The sequence below is a fragment of the Medicago sativa genome, chromosome 8, assembly GCF_051527215.1.
Source record: "Medicago sativa cultivar Bolivia chromosome 8, Bolivia_mono, whole genome shotgun sequence".
Classification (NCBI taxonomy): domain Eukaryota; kingdom Viridiplantae; phylum Streptophyta; class Magnoliopsida; order Fabales; family Fabaceae; genus Medicago; species Medicago sativa.
The window spans coordinates 53,223,032-53,240,463 of NC_140756.1; the positions used below are offsets into that span (position 1 = coordinate 53,223,032).

Genomic DNA, 17,432 nt, shown 5'->3' on the forward strand with positions numbered 1-17,432 from the left:
GAATAAAATTTGCCGATTCAAAATAAAACAAAAAATAGGAACTTTTCTAGATACACTGAAAAACAATGCTGACATTTTTCAAAGTTTTTAGAAATATTGAATCTATTTTGAAAATGCATTTTCAATATCAACCATTATGTCTTCTCTAATGTTTATTCTCATAGTCAAGCGCTTCGAGTTAGTGAAATGTTGTAACAGTGTTGAAGCTCTGTGTGCTATAATGTTGAGCCAAGGATGCTCCGCCTTATCTATATAAGCAGTCTACTGAGTTATGAACGAATTAGCTCCTTGGTGATGGATCAATCTATGCATTTTAAAACTCTTTCTTATATTTTCAGCAGTATGCTAATTTGTGCCAAATTTTGATGTTTTATTACTTATTTTATACTAAAGTTTTCTGATAAATGTAAAATGGTTGGCTTTAAATATTTACAATCGACATTTTGATTTTTCGCAATGGGCTTGAGACCTTACAGCAGAGGAAAGAAGCACACACTTACATAAACATTGAAATTTTTTTAGCAGTGAAAGCGGGTCAAAATATGTCCCAAAGTTTACCATTTGCATACTTTGACTCTACGGAACAATGCGTCCATTAGGGTGTGTTTGGTTGTGAGAAGAAAGTGAGAAGAGAGAAATAGGTGAGAGAGTGTGTGAAGAACTAAATATCATATTTATGTTCTAAAGTTACTTTTTGCAGACTTACAGTTGCTTCATAAGATTTAAGAACAGTCACTTATTTTTATGTCAATGCATTGGGTTCTTAACTTATTTTATAAGGTCTTAGGTCTCACAATTGAAGTGTTTCTTTGGCCTAAGAACTGATCCGCAAAGGAAACTCTTTGACATATTGTAGTGCCACATATTGTAGTGCCACTCAACTTGAATGCAGAAAAAAAATCAAGACAATGTTCTTAACTTATTTTAGAGTTGCTCTTATATAGATTTAATTTGACATCTGTAGCTTCTCTTCAATACTACTTTCTTTACTACTTACAGCTCAGGTTTAATGAACATAGAGTTTGCAGTTAACATCTAATCTAAGAGTATTGTATTGGTAGGTCTAATGTTTGCTTCATAGTTCATCAGTTCATATCACCAAATCTTTGTCAGACAATGTCCTTAGAGAGATAAATTATAATTTGGTTATACCTTAAACAGATCAATAGCTCCTTTTCCAACCACATTTTCATATCATATGCATCAGATAATTGATTGTATAACTCTAAGGTTTGTTGAAAGCAAAATTTAAAGTTCATGCATACACCACTGTCAAATCTCCACGCTCATAACTTGTTAATCAGACATGATATGATGAAAAAGTTGGTAACTTCCCCTTTTCTTTCTACCTAAACTAAACCTTGCATCAATTAGCATCCTCAATAAAAGGCAATCACTTCTCCCTCATTCCTCACAAAAGGTCACCAATTAAGTACTATTAAGTAGTAATCTCAAAGTGTCTACACTACACATCAAACACTCATAGCAATAAAATCTTACCTATCATTGGTTCCTTTCCAAAAACAGATAAACTATCTAGTAAGATGAAGCAAATTCTCTTCTTCACATTCTTAGTACTCTTCGGTCATATATTTTTTACCAGTACTTTAGCTCAATCACCTGCTGCAGCACCTAAAGCCCCGACAAAACCTGCCCCTGCCACACCATCTCCTGCAACAGCACCAACAAAACCATTAGTCCCTTCATTACCTCAATCACCCTCAGTTCATGTTCAACATCAAAGGAGGACTATGCTTAAATTTTGGTGGAGGAAGCATTAGTGTTAATGGCTTGTCCTTATTTTTCTCTACTAATAGTATCACATTTAACATACTATTATATTTGCATCGAAACAATGAATGGTTTAAAAGTATTCTTATTTTAACAGCCCAAACTTAAGAAGATAACACACAATTAGAGCACAAAATGTACACTGCCTGTCAAAACAGAACAGCAGCACCACAACATAATAACTGTGTCCAATACAACATAAAAACCAGAAATGACAGGAAAAAAACAACCCGAAAAACTGCCCCAAAGGAACAAAAAAATACTCCATAACAGTCGCAAAAGAATATCAGTTACTATGTTCGTGCATACCAATTACGAACCATATTGGAATGCAAAAAATAGCCTTGACTAACACAAAATCTAGACCATACCAGAAGGAAAACCAATATAGATGATAACAACATAAGAGTAGTGTTGTGTTTTCATAATCACAATCACCACCTAGATCCTCGATTCCTCAACCTTTCGTGGAAAAGGAAAAACGATAATAATAATCTTTGGCTAGCAAACATACATTGCAATCAAACATACATAAAAACTTGAAATCAACGATTAAAAATCACTAAATAGGAATACAAAATTAAAATCAACACGAAAATCAAATTAAAAACATAAAACTGATTGAAGAAAATTGAGAATCATACCTAATATTGAAGGTCATGTGTAAATGGTACCAAACAAAAAGCGGTGAATTGGAGTTTGGCGATGAAATTTGAAGTCATGAGTCGCCGTTCCTCCTTTGCATTAGTGGGACCAGTAGTTGTCTTCTTCACCTTCTCACGCTCTTCCTGGTGCATCCTCTCAAAATCCTCTTCCTTTGCATTTCTTTTATCATGGATGCTACTCATCCGTTCCTTGAAGAATTGCTCTTGCTCATACATCTTCCATCAAGTAACAGGGAAAATGGTGAGAAAAAGTAACAATAAGAAACATATAAAGAAATAGAAGTAAATTCAAGACAAGAAACCCATAAGGGAGAATGTGGATGGCCATCCAACTTTGCAAAATTAACACAACAATTATGATTGAAAAGAAAAGAGATAAAATGGGTTAAGCATTTTATTGTAAAAAGCGTGAACAACAACTTATATGAAATTACCAGGACACATGATAGAGAAATTATCTGATTGATTTATAATAAACACAAATTGGTTCATCAATAGTATGCATCAAACCTCTACAACAAAACATAAGTACTCAACCCAAATCCAAATCTTTCTAAGACTCTGCTTTCATTTTAAAGCATTGGAAAACAACACCTTTGGATAAACGTCCAATGTATTTTGGCACACGTTTCATTATAGAGTAACATTGAATAGTTGTCTTGATGTTAAAGAATGATGTGGAGTCCTACAAATGCATTATAGAGAAGTAGCTTTTATTGATGAAAAACTTATGAGCCATTTTTTGTATGGTAAATACAATCTTTGTTATATATATCTCTCCTTTGACCATGTTTTTTGAATAGTTGTCATGATGTTAAATAGTGGTGTGGAGTCCTACAAATGCATTATAGAGAAGTAGCTTTTATTGATGAAAAACTTATGAGCCATTTTTTGGGCTTTTGTTTCTTATCTATCTATCTATCTATCTATATATCTATCTATCAAGGTACATCAAGTTATCATTCAATGCCCTGATCATAAACAAAAACCCATTCAGTTCCTTATTTTTTCCGCTTAACTGTGTGCGAAAACAAAAGTATGATTCAGAAATATTTCATTTTTTACTCTATCAAGTAAACATATAAAGTGTGTTGCTTTCATTCTAGCAGTACTGTTCAAATCCAGTAATGTGAAGAGTTTTTGCTTCACACCTCAACTTCTGTTTCTAATGCAAGATTGTGTGTAATTGAAGAATCAAACCCACTCCAAGACAAAGGAAAATAGAGGATCTTGTTTATCTAAAATCACCTTTACATAGACATGAAATCATATGACCAGAGGGGGACAAAGAGCAATATACAAACCTCTTTTTCCACACTCAATGGTTGATGGAGTGATCCGACACGGAGCTGTAGCTCCCCAATCTCTCTCTTATGCTTTTCATACTCTAAAAGTGCCTGCACAAATTGAGATTTTTCAGACATCAGACGCAGAGGAAACAGAAGATCAGGCAAGTGGCTAGAAAAAGGTAACAAAACAAAAATCACACTTGAAATAGTACAGGATAGAAAAGCATGTAATATGTGCTTCCGAATGTTACACATATAAGGAGAGGTCTGATGCATAAAATATAATACTTATTCTGATAGTTACAGAAGCTAACAACTATTATTTCTTCAATTTATCTTAGAACCTCAATTCGTAAACACATAAACCATACTCAGCGATAGACACTAATTATCAAAGGTATCCATCAAACTGATATAAAATTTCAAGCCGTTTAAAGAAAAATACTATTATGATTGGAAAATATTGAAACTGTGATTATATATAAGTTTTTTAATGAAATATAAGTTACCTTGAGGTGTAACTTATATTTGTAGTAGGTTATTTTGTAGGCTCTCTTTTATATATGTTGTTACAGGATGATCCATATCTGATATATACCAAGTTTTTGACATTCTTCCAATGATGTCCACACACCCTTCATATCAAATTCCACAATCTCTGATACTTCAATAGGGTATTTAACTTCACCTGGTTTAGTAATTGGCCAATGGATCAAAATAAGGTCTAAGTATTTTAGTTGAAGAGTCCTGCAAAAACAAACACGTATACATTCAAATCAATATTCATAATTCATGAACAAAACTACAAATATAGCTAATTATTGAAGTTTTTTTTTAATTACCTTAGAGATTTCTGCAGAGTAGGAACAATGAGCTCATGATGATTATCAGTAACCCATAATTTAGAAGTAACAAAGAGATTGATTCAGCTGACGGTGAGGGAATAAAAGACTATCACGCCATAGAGAGATTGCAAGCAGCTGCAGCATGTTCTGAAAACATTGAAACCATGGAAAAAGAGACACCAAATTTCAAACATTGAACAAAAGAAAAGCAAGAACAACAAATTCTTTAGCAACTTTTAGAAGCTTCAACTTTATATATTTTTTCATCTCTTTCACACTTAATTTGTTATCAAATTCAATATTTTTTAAAACCCCATTTTGAAAATTCAAAACTCATCTTGGATTGGAAATTATGGAAGATACAGGACATTTTGAGCTTAAAAATGCAATCAAAGCAATGAATGAATGATGATAAGGTCATTTTTTTCAATTGCATGCCAAAGTGTCTGTGACTCGAAAGTTGCAACGGATATATGACAAGGAAATCAGCATATTTTGTTACGAAATATCTATATACCATTTTTACTCAAATATTTTGAAACAGTAATAAAAATTTGATCCTTTACATACTTGTTCTAGATCAGATGCCTCAAAGGTAGGAATTACAATTTCCTGGATAGCCACCAGAAAGTGTGATCAACAATGCAACATAAAATGTATTGTAAAAATATGAAACGAAATGAGCATCTATCAGCTGCAAAACAAAATTGTGAGGATAAACATAATGTGCCATTTCACATCTCATTTCAAGAACCAATCATCCATCTATTGACCAGAATTTAACATTTAATCAAAATTCATTAAATTGATTTTTCTTCATAACATAAAAAAAAAATATGTAAGTAATTACTTGATGGCTAAATATAATCAAAATTAAGAACCAAAACACCAAAGTCAACCTGCACAATGCTCCTAGGACGGCCACCAAGATCATCTTCCCTTCTGTCAGATCTCAACCAATCTGCAGCAACCATTTCCATAAAAGCAAGTGGTCAAATTTCTGGAAAATATTAGACATTTAAGAACCTCAATTCTGCTATCAATTGCTAATTCTTCGAAAACCATTTTAAAAAATGAGACATTATGATAACTTCGAATCCTGCTTATTTCAAACCACTGCATCCAACAATTTATGAACCATAAACATCAAAACCTTATATATCATGAAATCACTAACATTTTACTCAAAAGAAAAAACACTAACATTATCACATAACTAACAACTTCCTAGTTTCTTTCTCATCTCCTTTGTCACATTATCCATCAACCAAACCTCAATACATTGTGTTTCTACTGACCTCAGTCAAATGAACCAAATTAAGAGAAAAAGCTATATCTGCGCCAAGGCCACAAAAATATCTTGTACGAAATGATCATAAATTTGATGCAACCATGACAATTTGCAATAATTTGTAAAAAATATTCTTATAACAAATATTTATAGTCAAACCAATCAATTTTGAAGAGGCGCAAACCAAACAACATTGAGCATTGGAAAGTGCTTGCCTTCAAAGTTGAAACTTTATGCAATAAGAAAATCACTCTAAAATAATTCAAATAAATCACTCTAAAATAATTTTTAAGTATCATAGCAAAGTATAACAAATATAGCCTCCATATTTGAATATTAGATCTTAATCCTGCACCCAAAGAATAGAAGCTAAAAACAATGATTATTATTCAAATTCAGATAACATATAAAGTAATATTTACCATATCATGATAATTATGTCTAAAGTTAGATTGTTTCTTTTCATTACTTTGTTCAGTACCTTCTTCAACTTTCTCTACTCCATCTCCTGTCACCAAAAAAAATAGGAACTAAAATAACAACCAACAATCTTTTTCAACCCTAACCTTCAGAAACACATAAAATCAAGCAACATATAAGCAAAACTGAATTTTGAATTCTCTTGGAACTATACATAGACTAACATTTTGTAGGCTGATCAAAAGACTTACCTCATTCCTAACCTTCATCAACAACTCTATAAGCCTGCCAAGTAATATTAGAGAAAAACATAATTTAGAATTTCAATTAATGAAATGCAAATAAGAATATAATTAAAGCAAGAAAAATGGGGAAGAATCATACAATTTAATCCTATATATCCTCAAGTCCTAAACTTATAGAAGCAGAACCCACTATGCTTTTAGTACATCCCAAGTAACATCAGAAGGACTCAAAACAACTTACTAATCTTCACACTAAAATCCAAACTGAAAAGGTAATTGATAGAGCCAGAGAGTTAGAAACTCATCTGGACAATATTTTGGATAACGAAGATGGTGGAGTCAAAGAGCAAAATCATCTTGGCTTCAAAATGGTGTTAAAAATACTGATCAAAGTCATGTCAAAGACATAATAAAAGTAAAATTGAGATTCACAATGATGCTAATGGTATTGCTACTAATGTCGCGGAAATTAGGAACATGCTAATCAGACATGTTCAAGACATCTTCACTTCAAGCAATCTAAATAACACTGAGGAGTCTACTCAAGTTGTTCAAGGGAAAATCACCGATAATTTGAAGAAATTATTAAAGATGGAGTTTCCAGAGGAAGAAATCAACCAAGCCATTAAAAAACATGAAACCTGAGGCTATTTTTTATCAGAAATTTTGGAGCATAAAGAAGGAAGTATATACATGGCTTTAGGTATCCTCAATGGTAATGATGAGGTCAGATTCATAATTTTGCAATAAGAAGTAAATAATTTATTTTACATAATAAATCAAAAGAACCTCTAAAACAAACAACTCAAAAGAAAACATTAATCAACCTTTAAAACATACATTCATATAACAATTGAGACAATCACATATGGTGTACTATAATTGAGACAATTGAGTGAAAGGGTCACTTGTTTAAAGAAAAAAGATACTATAATTCTGTGTAACATAATGTCAGACATAATTTTGAATAAAAAAGATACTATAATTTTACTAAATTCATTTTTTACTATATGAATGAATGAAAGAAAGTCTAACATAATATCAGAGATGTGTGAATCAAATTCAAAGAAAGTTAGGGAAATTAGAGCTGATCCAATCCAGTTAACATCATAATCTTAACATCTAAGTTTCTATGAATATAGCGTGAAAGCAATGAGACTACAGAGATTACTTATGATGGAGTTCTAAATTTCTAACTGGATCTAAGGCATATCTTTCATGATTGAAGCATATTGACTACAAATACAGAAACATAAGAAATTTGAGCATTCATTTTAACAGGTAATGCTTTTGTAACATACTTAAAAACAAATCTTCAAACAAAATCAAATAAAAAACCAATTCAATAACAAAAACATCATGTCTGCTTCTATACCAATTTTAATAACAAAACAAATTTTTTAGCCACTTTTAACTACCACATATGTAACTGATCTTATATCAAAATATTAATACTTACCCAAATACACTTGTTTTCCACAATCCCTGCATCACAAACAGAACCAAAACTGATAACCCAGAAAAGCAATCAACATCAAGAACATAAAACCCCAAGATTTCTATTTCAAACCTAATATTTGTTGTGATGAACACAGTCTATCAGAAACAAAATTTCAACCCCAAACATAAATCACATGCAAGTTTGAATTTTGATAATAACCCAGAAAATAATTCAACATCAAGAACATAAATAAATTCAATAAAAAAAATAAACCTGAAGAGGATCACTTTAGATTGCAAACATCTCTTAATCCTATTCCAATTACCAATAGAGGACATGCATGACTTTAGATTCATGAAAAACAAAACAAAACGGAACAACAAATCGGAGCCGGCCGGAAAATTGGTAGACGGCGGTGGTGAGTTGAAGGAGGAAAGGGAGAAACGCGTACAGAACAGAGGGAGAGGGGAAAATAACAATGAAGAGGATACCTCTGATGCAAATCGGTGCAGATCTGAGTGTTGGACGGCGAGGTCGACGGCGGCGACCCTTTCTCTTTCGTCCCTCTCCTCTCCGTCGACCCCCTCTCTTTCATCTCTTTCTCTCGTTCTCTCTCTTTTCTCTTTTCTCATATCACCAACATACCCGTTGATTTTACCAAAATACCCTTCTCTCAAATTACAGGATTACCAAAATGCCCCTGAGAAGGGCAAAATGGTAATTTCAACGGACATTTATTTTCATATTAGGTATAGAAAAGGAGACATGCTATATTTTTCTAATAATAATAATTTAACCCGTAAAATAATTAAATAATTGAACTCAAGAGGTTAATAAGCTCTGTGAAAAATGAATTGTTCGAAGGAACTCGAATTCGATTCTTAAAAAAGGAGACATGTTATATTTTTCTAATAATAATAATTTAACCCGTAAAATAATTAAATAATTGAACTCAAGAGGTTAATAAGCTCTTTGAAAAATAAATTGTTCGAAGGAACTCGAATTCGATTCTTATATAAAACAATTGTTTGATAGACTTTACTTGTCCCCCGATCAAATTCGAAATAATAGGACCCTTTCTCATTGAAACCAAAAGGTTAAATAGAACCATTTCCTCTAGGAACCAAAAGGCGCGTTTTTTTTTTTTTTTTATGAAATTTTGATTTTAATTAAAAGCAAAGTGGGTCATGTTAACTTGTGCCCCAAGGACACAAGATAAGAAACTCAAAAGTAGAAATATTCCCTCAAATTTTTTGCATTCTATTTATTATAATTTCAAAAATTAAATTAAATGCACACATTCCAACAAAAAATTATTATGTTGGGTTCCTTATCTTGTGCCTTAAGGGCACAAGTTAACATTTCCCAAAGTAAAAATATAAATTCTATTTGCTTTCCAATTATAACAAATCATGAAAATTTCTAATGTTTTGTGTCGCTTGTCGAAAATTTCTAATTTTTTTTTTGTGTAAAGCCATATTTAAATATTCTTAACATTTCTCTAAAAAATTATTAAAAAAATTCAATTTCTAAGTTGATTTTTTGGACTTCACGTATATTATATTTATAGGGTCATAAATAATAAGAATCTCGAATTACATGGTTTATTATTTTACAAGATCAATTTTCAGACTTCGAGTATATTACAGGGTCAATTTCAATAATTAACCCAAAAAATAATAATTGAAATTCTTATTTTTTTTAGTGACACCAACAACAATCTTTATTATAGAAAAAGTTGATGAAGGGTATAATTGGAATAATGAAAAAGTAAGTATAGATATACTCATCTAGTTTGTTACACTTTTTAAAGGATAAAAGAAAAAAATTGGACATATATATACTTATATCGTGTTTGTTACACTTTAATATTTGAATTTATTTTTATCTATTTGTTATATGAGTTATTTGTATTGAAAGTTGAAGTTATTTTGGAAAGAGTAAAAATCAGCTCAAAAGAGTCAAACACATACTATTATATATAATATTTGAATTTATTTTTATCTATTTGTTATATGAGTTATTTGTATTGAAAGTTGAAGTTATTTTGGAAAGAGTAAAAATCAGCTCAAAAGAGTCAAACACATACTATTATATATAATTATTATATACTCCCTCTGTCTTTTTTTTTTGTGGTGGCCGAGGTTCGAACCCCGGACCTTGTATATTTTATGCATTGTCCATACCAACTGAGCTAAGCTCGCGATGACCCTCTATCTTATTTTAATAGTTGTTTAGAGTTGTATGCGGTTTTTAAGAAAATGATATTAATATATTATTTTCATATTAATATATGCTATTGTTATTATATTATTATTTTTCCATAATAATAGAACAAAAGCTTTGTGAAAGGTCCCGTAAAAAAAAAACGTGTGAGAAGGTTTCTATATATATATATATATATATATATATATATATATATATATATATATATATATATATATATATATATATATATATATATATAGTGGAAGTAATAAAAAAATGAGAGAGAGAAAAGGAATAATTGATAATGAATTTATGACCATAAATGTTTTTTTTTTTTTGTTAAGTAGTCTAATGACTAGAATTCACCTTTTTCAGGGTGAATAAGTGGGGTGTGTGGGGTTCGAACCCGACCCCTGCATATAATAATGTATGTACCTGTCAACTGAGTTATGCTCGCGGTGACTCCTTTTTTTTCTTCATTAGATGATAGAGGTAGAAATTGGTGTAGGAGAATTATTTTGGGATAACTTTAAACATTTTGGATTAAATGTAATGAATAGATGAGATTTGATGTCAATCTAATTTTGACACGTGTTATTTGATCTCATCCCATATATTATTATTATTAATTATCCATATATTATATTTTAAATATTTTTTATTATTTTTTTAATAATGTTTGGAGGGAAGATTTGATTTTTGGTGAACAAGTTTAGATGGATTCAACATTGAAGGAATGTCTTTTGTTAAAAATAAAGTAGCAATCTAAAATTGTCCCCAAAGATATTTGAGGGGACAATTATCAAATATTGCCAGAGAAATAATATTGTGACACTTTAAAAACGTCCCCAAAAGTATTTAAGGGGACAATTCACGATCTTTGCCTAAGAAATAATAGAGTAACGCTCCAAAAACGTCCCCAAAAGTATTTTAGGGGACGTTTTTCAGGAGTTGCGAAAATATTTTTGGCAACAGCCATAAATCGTTGCCTTAGTGACTTTTTGGGGACAATTTTTACACGTCCCCTAAAAAAGTGTTGCCAGAGACAATAAATGGTGTAGTGTGTTATTAACTTTAAAAAAATGTGATTTTAATTAAGGAAATGGAAACAATAAATGGTGGTGGGTGGTTTTTGTTGGTTAAAGAAAGTGGAAAAAGGAGAGAGAAATATTAAAAATAATGAGAAAAAATTATGATATTAATTATTTTTATTATTTTAATGAGATGTTTGATTTTAATTGGTTGGGTGTAAGAATGATCTCTTAGGTATGAGTTCATGTAAGAATTTCTCATGTTATTTTGTGTAGAAATATATTTGTTATTTTGTGTGGAAATATATATGTTATTTGGTGTAGAAATATATCTGTTATTTTGTGTGGAAATATATATGTTATTTGGTGTAGAAATATATTTGTTATTTTGTGTGGAAATATATATGTTATCTGGTGTAGAAATATATTTATTAGTAGTCCCTATTGTGTATATATTTAGTGGGAGAGATATATATTTAATTTAGAAATAAATAAGATTATGAGGAAAAGAGTAATTTTGAGGTGTAAGAGAAATTAGATGAGGGGTTATAAATAAGAGAAGTTAGGTTTAGAAAGACATAGAACGTACGATCAGTTTTTGGAGAAAACAAGGTTTAGAGAGGAGAGGAGAGAAGAGAAGAGAAGAGAAAAGAAGACAAGACAAAGAGAGAAGAGGCTGCATCGATTGTTAAGGTAAAAGTGAGACTATCATTTGGTAATATTAAGTCTGTAATTCTGAATTTGCAATTAACATGTTCTAGGATTAGTTTGCGAGAATTTGCGAATTAGGGTTCTGAGAGAGAATTGATGATTAGATGATGAGAAGTTGTTAGATTGATGTAGGAATTGTGTACAGAGCTTAGATAATCCATGAGTAATCATAATCATAGAGCTTGAAGTGAATTTATGTTGTTCTTGAAGGTTTTCATGAAAAATGGGTCAAATGGTGATTTTTGTTGAAAGGGTGTTTTAGTTCAAGTTTTATATGGATTTGGGTGTCTTTTCATGTTTAGAAACGTTTAAACAAACTTTGGGACCAAATTTGGGCTTAGGGGATTCAAAATTGGGATTTTGGGATGAAAAATGGAGTTTTCCCGAGAGCTATCTCTGACAGCATTCACTGTTTCATGTTTTTGCATCTTTTTCATACATTTCAGTTTTGAATTGGCTTTAGGTGTAAACACGAAAGTTGTAGGTATGAATGTTAGCTTTCTAATGCCGTTGGTTTGACTTCAAAAGGATTTATAGAACTTGAGTTATGGTCAAATTACTGCATATAGGTCACAGTGAATTTTTATGGACTTTCAGCGCAACTTTTCCGAATTTAAAATGAAAACTAGTATTGATTGGTATAGAATTGGTCTTAGGCGTAAACATAAAATTTTTAGATAATTTTGTTAGTTTTCCAGTGGCTTTGGTTTGACGTGAATATGATTTTTAGTTTTTGAGTTATGATGAAAATACTCCAAGGAGGTCTTAGCGAAATTGTACGGTGACAACATTCTTTGTTTCATGTTTTTACGTTTTGTTCATATGTTTCTGTTTTGAATTGATCTTTGTTGTAAACATGAAAGTTGTTGATAATTGTGACATCTTTCCAGTAGCCTTGGTTTGACATGAAAATATGATGTGCATGATTGTTTATGTTCTTACAAAGATGTTGATACCTGAATACGATGATATATGATGAATTAATTGTGTGCTGTCATGTTGCTGTTAATATTATCAATGTGATATTGTTATATGAGTATTAATGTGAATTATATATGATGTTTTAAGATGCTAAGATGTTAAGATGTTAAGACGTTAAGATGATATGAAGTTGTTAAGTCGTCGAGTCGTTATGAAGTTGTTAAGATGTCATAGATGTTCATGAAGTTTCTAAGACGTAAGATGTTGAGTCCATGCATACTCATTTATAGATGAGGGCTCATGCCTTGGAGCTTTTGCTCAACCCACGACGATGAGGGCTTATGCCCTAGGAGCTTTTGCTCAACCCACGACGATGAGGGCTTATGCCGTAGGAGCTTTTGCTCAACCCACGACGATGAGGGCTTATACCCTAGGAGTATATTTCAACCCACGACGATGAGGGCTTATGCCCTAGAATGGTACCACATGCATTTGCATTTCATGATGATTCGAGATGGTTTAAGACGTTATGAGTTGCATAGTCGAGTTTAGATGCATTGTCGAGTCAAGATGTTAAGTTGTGATGTTTTAACAAAGTGACTATAGATGAATGATTATGAAGATGTTTAAGATGAATGATTATGAAGTTGTTTATGATGAATGATTATGAAGTTGTTTATGATGAATGGTTATGAAGTTGTTTATGATGATTGATTATGAAGTGGTTTATGATGATGATGTTATATGATGCTATATGATTTATGATATGATATCTATGTCTATTAGATGATGATATGTGACGATGTTATGATTATTAATTGATGATATGTGACGATGTTATGTTTATTATTTGATGATATGTGATGATTATTTGCGATTAGTATTTGATGATATGTGATGATGCTTTTATGAATATATTTATGATGATATATGATGATGTTTATGTTTGTACTTATGATGCTATAAGATGATGTCTTATGATTATATTTATGAAGATATATGATGATGTTTATGATTGTGTTTTTGATGATGTATGATGAAGTATATGACTAATGTAGGAAGATTAATGATGCTAGTTAATGAAGTTTAAGATGTTAGATATAATTGTTGAATTATATGCCTAATATTATTGTTTTGTGAAATCTCACCCCTTCTGCTTGAAAATGTTGCTCTTCGTATGGGTAACTTGCAGGTAACCAAGATTAGTTGCGGTCGTGAGTGGACTCCTCACAAGTGTGTGTGTGTCTTAGCTGCTCTGATACGTAATGGGGTGGGATTATGTCTTTACTTCACTACAAGAAAAGATGCAATTAGCCAGGGAACTATGCCAGGAGCAAGAACTCCTGGCAAATTTACCAGGAGCAATGCCAGGGATGCCTCCTGGCAAAATGACTTTAGAAAAGGTGGGACCCGATTCTCATAAACCAGGGGTTTGACCCTCATAAATTACAATAACCCCTGACAAAGTGTAAAGTGGTAAAATTGAAATTTAAATGGAGACAAGAGCACATGGAATTGGCAGGAAGTGGGCATTTGTTATTATTATTATAAGTGAGTGAAGAAACACAACCAAAGACATTGCTTGTTTTTCTCTCTCTCTCTCTCTCTCTCTCTCTTTCTTTCACTCTCTGTACGCGTCTTCTTCTTTCCCTCCTCAACCACCACCGTTAAAACTTCCAGCCGCCATAACTCCACCGTCCAACCTCATATGGCTGTGCCACCACCACCATTGCAACCCTCTCTTCTTCCTCGTCAGAAACCACCCATTTATTCATAGATTGGTGAGATTTGAAAAAGTCACAACCACCACCTCTCTCTTGCTTTCCGGCCACCACAAGACACCATTTGAAAAACTAAACCGACCATATTCTTTCCCATGAGATCCACAGCAAAACCCCTAAAGTTTTTGTATGATTGGAGAACTTTCACCGGCGACCACCGCACCGGAGTTCACCTTTGCCGCATCAGAATTCTTCTCCATCTAGCCGGAGCTTGTAACAATAATCGTTTCACGTTCTTCCCTTGGTGAGCTTCTTTCTTCTACTTATCATTTAAAAATTGATTTTCTTTTCCATTTGAATTTAAAACCTAAACTTATCCTTATTTAATCTGAAAATGGCATTTATTTTGTGACATGATGCGATTATTTCATGTTTAATATCTTGTTTTGGAATTCTATTACAAATTGCTTGCTTTCCTTTTGGTAGTGATTTTAAGGTTCTAAAGTGATGAAAGGTTATTTGTAATATAAGATGGTGTATGATTTATTTAATCAAGAATTTTAGTGTTGAGGTGGTGACTACGTGGTAATTTTGATACCTTTGATGGTGCTGTTGATGGCTTTATTGATAAGGATGAATTTTTATATGATTAGGAGGAGTTTTGGATTAGTTGAAAACTATGTTAGATATGGAATTTGAAAGAGAACTAGGATTCTAACTTAGTAACTTGTAATGAAACTTTGATGATGACAGTTAAGTTATTTTATAGTTGTTTAGTGGAGCATATCTATGAATTAGAGAGGGTCAATTATTTAATAACCGAGTAGTGTTAGCATGAAGTTACTTTGATAAGAATACCTAGTTGTTGAATGCAAGTAAGCTTGTTAATGGACGACTATATGTATATAATAAATTTGATTTTTAGTTTTAGTTTATAAAAAATTAACATAAGCTGAAGATTAATTAGGAGTACTAGTATCCTAAATTGAAGTAGATTGAATTGTAGTAATGATGTGATCAATTAAATCTATTATGGTTTGTCTATGTTGGTTCTAATTAAATTATGCTATGAAGGATATAAGTCATTTTGGTGTTTGTTGGAGTTTAGTTAAAATTTAAGGCTTTGATTTGTGTAAGCTTGGGTTTATTTGAAAAGTTGTGGAATCCTAGCGTCGTTTTTATTCTGAGTTGGTAACCATTGAAGTGATTCATATGCTGAGCGACAACGTTATGTTTTTATGTTTCTATATGTGTTTGATGTTTCTATATCTTGTTAGTATATACTCTATCAGTCACAGTTTGTTGTTGTCATGCTTTGCTTCCACATAGTTGTTTGAAATGTAAAGTTTATTCTCTGTTCATCTGTGTTGTCAATTGCGTATCATGAGTCGCGAAAAACTGTGGTTTGTTCAAATTCTGCTATATGTCATTACATTGTAGATGTAATTGGTGCTGTCCATGAAATTGTGAGTGTGCAACCAAACTCTGGTGGAAAAAGAATGGCCGTATCTGTCAACCTTAAGGACTTGAATTAAGATTCTCATTTCTCTCACTTTTGAAAGTGATTTTCAACTTGATATATATTTTAGTTTTAAGAATGTTAGATACGAATTTGAACCAAGACTCATATATGAATGTATCCATGTTTTTAAATATAAAGTATTGCTCTGCATGTATAATAATGCTATAGATACAAGTCCTGTTTTATTTTAGTTTCTACTTTGTGAGCATATTGGTATGGCAATACACATATTGATTACTCTGAACTAAGAAAAGACTCTGATGTATGAATGTATCCATTGCTGTAAGACTATGTCCATTATTATTTTTTACTTTAATTAGTATATAAATATCAATTGTAAGACTGTGAATGATTCTTTTGGTTGTTCCCGTATTTGTACAGGCGAATTCAATTTGTATGTGATGTTATTAGCCTTATATGCTTCATACAGAAGAAACCAGGTGCCTGAGTAGAACCACTGATGAGCGATACACTCTGCTCAATCCGTTTGTTGGTTTGAATGGCATAATATTTATTGGTACGTTCAAGTTGACATGGAAGATTTCAAATTGAAACATTATAATGTTTAGGTATATCTGTTAATATAAACACACATGTGTCTCAAACTGTTGATATTTTTGAATGTTTGCAGGTGAATTGGGAACTAAGTGAGCAGATTTTGATGTCATTATCATTACAAGACACATCAGTCAATATATGGCCGTCAATATATGTATTGGAAGTCTATTTCATGACATTGTAAGTGCATTATGATATGCTTGAATATTGACTGTGTATGTTCAATATTATCAAGTGCTTGAGACTTATTGACAGTGAACTCCATTTATCACAAAATCACATTAAACCAATTGTATTGTTTGGCAAGTAATTTGTGGGTATTTTATATCTCTGAGTTATGTTTTTACGCACGAGTAGACGAACTAGTTGTTGAGAATGTATATGTTTCTTATCAACTTTAGATGATTATATGAGAGCAGGGGAATAGTGACCAATTAGTTGAATACTAATTTATGCTAAGATTAGTGTCTGTTTATGTGCTACCAGTGCTGAATTTTTTCTTTGATTTTAATGGATTTGCTGATAAGATATATGACATAATCATGTTTTATTGTTAGAGTGTTATTTAGTGTCTTTCAATTGAACTTCTTTATCATTATGGGCTCATTATGTGTGCTATTACTTTAATTGCCAATAATTTTTACTATTAAATTTTTTTAAAAAAAATGCAATTTAAAAACGTTTATTTTAAATATTTTAATAATTAAATTGAATTAATTTTCGAAAAAAATTTAAATTCTTTTTAAAAATTAATTTAATTATTAAATTTTAAT

At 31.4% G+C, this 17,432-nt stretch overlaps 2 long non-coding RNA genes across 2 annotated transcripts; one reads left to right on the top strand and one right to left on the bottom strand.

Annotated features, from left to right (window-relative positions):
- Window positions 1-1,211: 1,211 nt before the first annotated feature.
- On the bottom strand, window positions 1,212-8,634 carry LOC146899490 (uncharacterized). The gene is made up of 8 exons (XR_015023569.1): window positions 8,479-8,634; window positions 8,006-8,031; window positions 6,553-6,586; window positions 4,588-4,737; window positions 4,255-4,492; window positions 3,761-3,853; window positions 2,436-2,672; window positions 1,212-1,671 (listed from the first exon to the last, which is right to left on the bottom strand). It is a non-coding gene; the product is annotated as an uncharacterized LOC146899490 (long non-coding RNA).
- Window positions 8,635-14,148: 5,514 nt separating this feature from the next.
- LOC146899491 (uncharacterized) lies at window positions 14,149-17,215 on the top strand. The gene is made up of 3 exons (XR_015023572.1): window positions 14,149-14,883; window positions 16,483-16,618; window positions 16,733-17,215. It is a non-coding gene; the product is annotated as an uncharacterized LOC146899491 (long non-coding RNA).
- The last annotated feature ends 217 nt before the right edge of the window (window positions 17,216-17,432 follow it).